This window comes from Triticum dicoccoides, chromosome 6A (assembly GCF_002162155.2).
Source record: "Triticum dicoccoides isolate Atlit2015 ecotype Zavitan chromosome 6A, WEW_v2.0, whole genome shotgun sequence".
Taxonomy (NCBI): Eukaryota; Viridiplantae; Streptophyta; class Magnoliopsida; order Poales; family Poaceae; genus Triticum; species Triticum dicoccoides.
Genome location: NC_041390.1, coordinates 183,730,942 through 183,737,599, shown reverse-complemented (window position 1 = coordinate 183,737,599; position 6,658 = coordinate 183,730,942).

Genomic DNA, 6,658 nt, shown 5'->3' with positions numbered 1-6,658 from the left:
GTCAACTCAACAAACACCTTCGGAGATACATGTGAAAGTGTGTTATATCGACTAGAGGGGGGTGAATAGGCGATTTTTATGAAATTATTCACTGAGGAATTTGTCGGTGAGGAAATTCCTTAGCGAAGAACTACTAGCAGCGGAATAAGTACTCAAAGGTAAACATAACAGAATACAAGGATAGTCATCATGATGAAATGAAGACAGGCACAGAGTACAGGAAGCGTAATCACAGGATAACACAGGATGAAGACAAACAGACTGAAGAAATTGAACTGAGGAAATTGAGAAAGTCTTCAGTCAAAGTCTTCAAACACAGATATGAACAAACACACAACATAGTTATGAGGAAATGAAAGAGTTGAGGAAATTGAACCAGTAAGCTCGGTGAAGACAATGATTTGGTAGACCAGTTCCAACTGTTGTCTCAGTTGTACGTCTGGTTGGAGCGGCTGAGTATTTAAACTCGAGGACACACAGTCCCGGACACCCAGTCAAGGACACTTAGTCCAAGACACCCAGTCCTCACTGTATTATCCTTAAACTAAGGTCACACAGACCTCGTCCAATCACTCGTGGTAAGTCTTTAGGCGACTTCCAAACCTTCACAAACTTGGTCACTCGGCGATCCACAATTCCTCTTGGATGCTCTAGACCATGACGCCTAACCATCTAGAAGAAGCACAGTCTTCAAAGGTAACAAGCGTCGGATCCACTCAGGATAAATCTCTTCAGTGATGCTCAATCACTTGGGGTTTGTAGGTGTTTGGGTTTTGGGTTTTTCGTTTTTCCTCACTTGATGATTTTCGCTCAAAGTACTTGGAGGATGGGTTGCTCTCAAATGACAAGTGCCAGTTTCTCTCGGAGCAGCCAACCAGCTAGTGGTTGTAGGGGGCGGCTATTTATAGCCTAGGGAGTAGCCCGGCATGATAAGACATAAATGCCCTTCAATGATATGACTGTTAGGTGGATAGATATTTTGGGACAACTGGCGCATAGCACAGCAACGGTCGGAATTTTGAGTAGCAAAATCCTCAGGTCTATCATGTTCCTCACTGTGTAGGCAATCCGCACTGGCGAATTCCTAACTCCTCAGTCAGGACAAATTCCTCAGAGACCAGAAGAACTTCGTCTCTGTCACTGAAGAAATTGACTGAACTGTATGAGATTTCCAATGGCTTCACTCGAAGGGATTGGTAGGTGTAGGATTTTGAGTTGAGCATCACATGGAAATTTTTCCTTAGTATTTCCTCGACCCCCTTTAACAGTACGGTGTTTCCTATGACTCAAGAAAGAGAAAAACAAAACTATGAACACGAAAGTCTTCAAGCTTCATATTTCTCGCATGAATATCAAGTCTTCATGGACACACCAATTTCTTCACTTTCAAAGTCTTCATGAAAGTCTTCAGAAATACCAAAATCTTCAGTCGAAGATATTCATTTTTAGGGGTCGACTTTTCCTATAAATATCAAACTCCTCATAGACTTATAGACCTGTGTACACTCACACACGCATTAGTCCCTTAACCTATAAGTCTTCAATACACCAAAATCACTAAGGGGCGCTAGATGCACTTACAATCTCCCCCTTTTTGGTGATTGATGACAATATAGGTTAAGTTTTCAATGGGGATAAACATATGAAGTGTAAATACTGATATTGAGGAATTTGATTGCAAGATATAGAAGAACTCCCCCTGAAGATGTGCATAGTGAGGAATTTGCTTTTGAAGCAATGCACACTTGAAGAGTTGAATCATCGAGATCTCCCCCTATATCTTGTAATTCATGCACGCATTTAACATATAATATGAAGAATTTGAAATGCATGATGAAATATGGTGCCTGATGAAATTCAGCATGCGTGCAATAATATTAACGAGGAATAAGCATGCAGAATAGTGCATCAAGAGTATCAGAGCACGGTGCATCAAAAGTATCAGAGCACCATCGGGTTTAAGATTACAACTCGATCCAATAAAGTTTCAGAAGAATGAGAGTTGTAACTTAGCAAAAAAAATGCCCATATAGTAGACCCGCTTGAAGACTAACTCATATTTCTCCCCCTTTGTCATCGAATGACCAAAAGGATCGAAAATGAGGACTAACGCCCCTGAAGATAATCATGTTGATGAAGGAGCGCCAGCGTTGTTGGGGTCGTTGGTTGATGTAGGGCCTGCCCCAGTGTCGTCCAAATCTTCATGTTCATCAGTGTCGCGCGATAAAGAATATGAGCTGGCCACCAGAGAAGGAACCTTGACCTTCTTGAATTTCTTCGGTGGAGGTGCAGACCAGTCAAAATATTCATTAAGACCCATGTTCTTCAGATCTTCTTCACCATACAGATGTGACAGGATTGCCCAGGTGCGACCGAAGACTTGATGGAGGTAGTAGTGGTTTTTCTTCACTGCATTGTGTGTGGCAGTCATGTTGTGAAGAAGTGAACCAAACTGACGCTTAACCCATTTGTGATTTTGATCCACCTTCTGGTGAAGACTAAGCAGAAGTTCACGGTCAGTCATCACGCGCGGAGCAGTGGCTTGAGGAGTGGACTTGGGTGCATTGGCAGAGTCATGTGTGGCAGAGTCATCATTGGTGGAATAAGATGCAGCTTTGCGAAACTGACCATCCAATGGACGAATGCCTTCATCAATTACAGCTGGTGCCTTGCCCTTTCCATCAACTGAGGAATATGTCTGCTTGAGGACTTCAATTGGGGGCAAGTAGCTGAGATGATTCTGGAAATCAGCTTTGTAGTTGAGTGAAGACCTTGTCCTGAGGAATCTCATGATCCAAGGTGCATAAGGCTTCAGCTCAAACGGAGACAGTGCAACATTGGCCATAGTCCTCATGAAGAAATCGTGATAATTGACAGGAATGCCATGAACGATGTTGAATACCAGATTCTTCATGATGCCAACAATTTCCTCATCAGATGAGTCGTGGCCTTTGATAGGACTAATTGTCCTCGTAAGAATACGATAGACAGTTCTGGGCACGTACAACAATTCCTTCACGAGGAATTTGGTTCTTGGTGCTTGACCTGGCTTCAAAGGTTTCATCAGCACCTGCATGTAATGATGTGTGAGCTCAGGTTCACTATAGATGCAGCGAGCTTCTTCAAGGGGAGGACTGAGTGGTAGAGCACGAAGCAATTCAGAGGCTGGTGCAGTGTAGTGAGTGTTTTCTGACATCCAGTCCAGCACCCATGAATTCACATCTTCAGCATCTTCGGTGATGTGCAGCGTTGCATAGAATTGAAGAATCGGTTCTTCATTCCAATCGCAGATGTCAGAGCAAAAGTTGAGCAGCCCAGCGTCGTGAAGAACACTAAGGACTGGTGCGAAGCACGGCAGAGATTCCATATCCACGTGAGGAATATGCTTATGGTAGAAAATCTTCTCCTTGTTGAACAGCACTGAGGAATAGAAATTGGCTTGACTAGCAGTCCAGAAGCGCCTCTTCCTAATGCGAGCAGAGTCATATGGGTTGTAATCTTCGAAGAATACGTGCTCGCCGAAGAAATCATCAGCCTTGAACTTTTGCTTGCGTGAGAATGGATCCTTTGGCTTCGGCAGAGGAGTGTCAGTGAGTTGCATCACGACCTCAAGAATCTCAATCGCAGGTTCTTCAGGCTGAGGAATTTGCTGTAGAAGGGTGAACATTGGAGAGTTTGGATGCTGACTTTCCCAGAATTCACCACTGATTACGGGTGTGGAGCAGCCAATGTCCACATCTTCATCTGCCATTTCTTCAACGCCAGCCTCTTCAGTTTTGAACTGAGGCATAGGCGAGGAGATGATAGGCGTTGAAGGGATATTATCCACTTTAATTTCTTCATCGATTGGTTCAGACGAAGCAGCAGAAGGAGTTTTGTCATCAGATCCGCTGGGGATCACATATTCTTCATCAAAGGGAACGAGGTCCTTTGATGGCCTGGTTGAGATGGGAACAACATCAATCGGATTTGCAAATGAGCTTGCCATAGGCTTCATTTTCTTCGGAGCTGAAGAATCTGAAGCAGCAGATGCTTTCCTTTTCTTCACTGCAGCATGCTCTGCAGCCTTGGTCTTCTTCACATTCGATGCAGATGGAAGGATTGGAGTTGAAGTTGGTGCAGGAGCAGCTGAGGAATCTGGTTGATTTTCTTTAGGCACAACTGATGCAGTTGCCCTGAGTTCTTCAGGCACACCACTAGTGGGTGCCCTGGCAATTTTTTCAGCGGCCGGAATGCAGTTATCAGCCCTGGAACTCACATTATCTTCAGCAGCCTGATTGTCGTCAGCGGTGCTAGCATTTTCTTCAGTAGGCTGAGCAGATGCTTCAGCCTGAGGAATTTCCTATTGCGTTGGGGCTGCAACATTGGAAGTGAAGTTATCTGCAAGTTTCACAAAACGAACCTTGGCTCCAAGCCAATCAGCGCGATATGCTTCAAAGTCATCACTGAGTTTCTTAATCTCAGTCTGAGTAGTGACAAGTTCTTCAGTTGTCATAAAGACAATGTTTTTCTTCAGATAGCGCTCTTTCTTGTACTGCACTTTCTTGATCTTCCTGGCCTTCTCAAATTTCCATTTTCTTCTTGAATGAAGTGGGTCAGCATGTGACTCTGGCCAGGAGTCAGCTTGAAGTTAGGCAAGGGAGTGTTGGGGTCCTTGTGCCAATCATCAATGTAGTCGAGGATTAGCTTGGGATCCAAAAGCAGTGGCACCTCTGATCCTTTGGCTCTAGCGGCCCTGACTTGCCTGTCTCTGATGATTTCTGCAAGTTCATCATCATCAGCTTCGTCTTCATCAGACGACACTTGGAAAGCGACTTGCTTCTTTTGAGGACTTGGGCGTGGACCTCGTCCAGCAGTGGCCTTTGTCTTGAGCAGTGAGGGGCCAGCTGAGGAACTTGGTGCAGCTGAGGAACTAGCTGAGACACCTGAGGCAATGGAGATGCCGGCAGTCCTTTGGCACGAAGCGAGATGCACAGGTGCTGAGGATTTGGTCGGAACAGCTGAAGGCTTTGGCGGAGGAGCTGAGGACTTTGGAGGAATAGGAGCAGCATGATGAATTGGCCGTGAGGGCTTTGATGATTCTGGCCGTGAGGGCATTGCTGAGGAAGCTCTTGGCTTGCGCGCAAGCTTCTTTGACATAGCCTTCTTTGGCTTGACAGCAAGGACCTCAGCAGAGGCAGCAGCAGCAGAGTCTTCATTGAATTTCCTCACTGCTTCTTTGGCTTGCTTGGCCAACTTGCCTTGGCGCTTGGCCCATTCATCAGGATAGTCCTCACCGCGCTTGAGGCTGGTGGGATCTGCTATGTGGCCAGGTGCCAGTGGTGCTCTTGGGCATGGAGGATTGAGTGTGAATTTCTTCATATACTTAGGAGTGACATATCTGTACTCCCTCCATTCTCTTGCCCATCTCCTCTCTATCTTCTGAATGTGTACTTTGCGCTCATTCTTGGTTTCCTCAGTAGGTGTGCAGTACCCAGCATATATGTCATTAGGGATTTCAAATGTTGTATTTACCTCAGGCCTCTTTCCTCCCTTCTGTGGCCTTTTACCATCAGCCATTTTCTTCAGTTGAGGAATTTGAACAATTGAATTCTCTAAAGAAGTATGCAACTTTTCTTCGAGGAACGCTGCAAATGAGTTAAGTTGATGAGAACCTAGTGATTCAGCAGCTGACATGTGTACCTGTGAACAAATTATAGTTGCGAGGAATTTTGAAGAGGTCATATGCGTTCTCAGAAGGTTTTTCAAAATGAACAAGTTTGAGGAATTTGACCAGATGAGTCTTGAAGATTTTCACTAAGCGTTCTTTGTCTTAGGTTCCAGAGTTGTATAGATCGAAGATCCACACAATTGAGGAATCTTGAAGAAAAATGATGCTTAGAGAAACGAATCAAGAACAGATGACTTTGTGAGGTGTTCAGTGTGTGAAGATATGAAGAAAAACACTTTTGAAGATTTTGTAGATAATCATTCGAATCAATGAGGGCAGTAAAAGTAACTTTTATTTACCCTGGACGAAGAACACGACGAACTGGAGTGAGAAGATGTGAAGTTCGTCTGTGCAGATCTTCCATGCCCTAACTTGGCGGAGGAACACGGCTACGGCGGCGGCGGAGTGAAGATGTCCGCGGTCGGCGTGAGGACGTCGGCGACGAGGTCGAGGCAGTGAAGCTCTTCCTCACCGGCGGCGATGAAGTAGCGGCGGCGCTAGGGTTTGAGAAGCTCGAGCTGGAGAGAGAGGTCGAGCGGAGTAAAAGAAGTGAGGAAGGGAAGGAGGGGTATTTATAGCCACGTGAAAAACTGCTCGCCCGAAGAAATTGGACGAACGTGCCCCTGACCCTTCTCATTCGCATGACATGTGTCACCCACATAGTGAGAGGTGGAGATTGTGTTAGATCGTGGGTGAGTGGATAAGTGTATCGCGGGATGCGGAACGGTTTGAGCGGCAAAACCGAAAATTTTGATAAGATAGGTTTTAAAGTTCTGTTCGCAATTTCTTCAGCTGACAAGGGCACAGTGAAGATTTTAAACGAGTTTCAAATAGAACGCACATGAAGAATTTGTGAATAGATTGGGTTGAGTATAGCATAGAGGGGAAGGGTCCGATCACATTCACTTAGCAGAAAACTAACTTGAAGAAATAGCAATAAGTGAATGT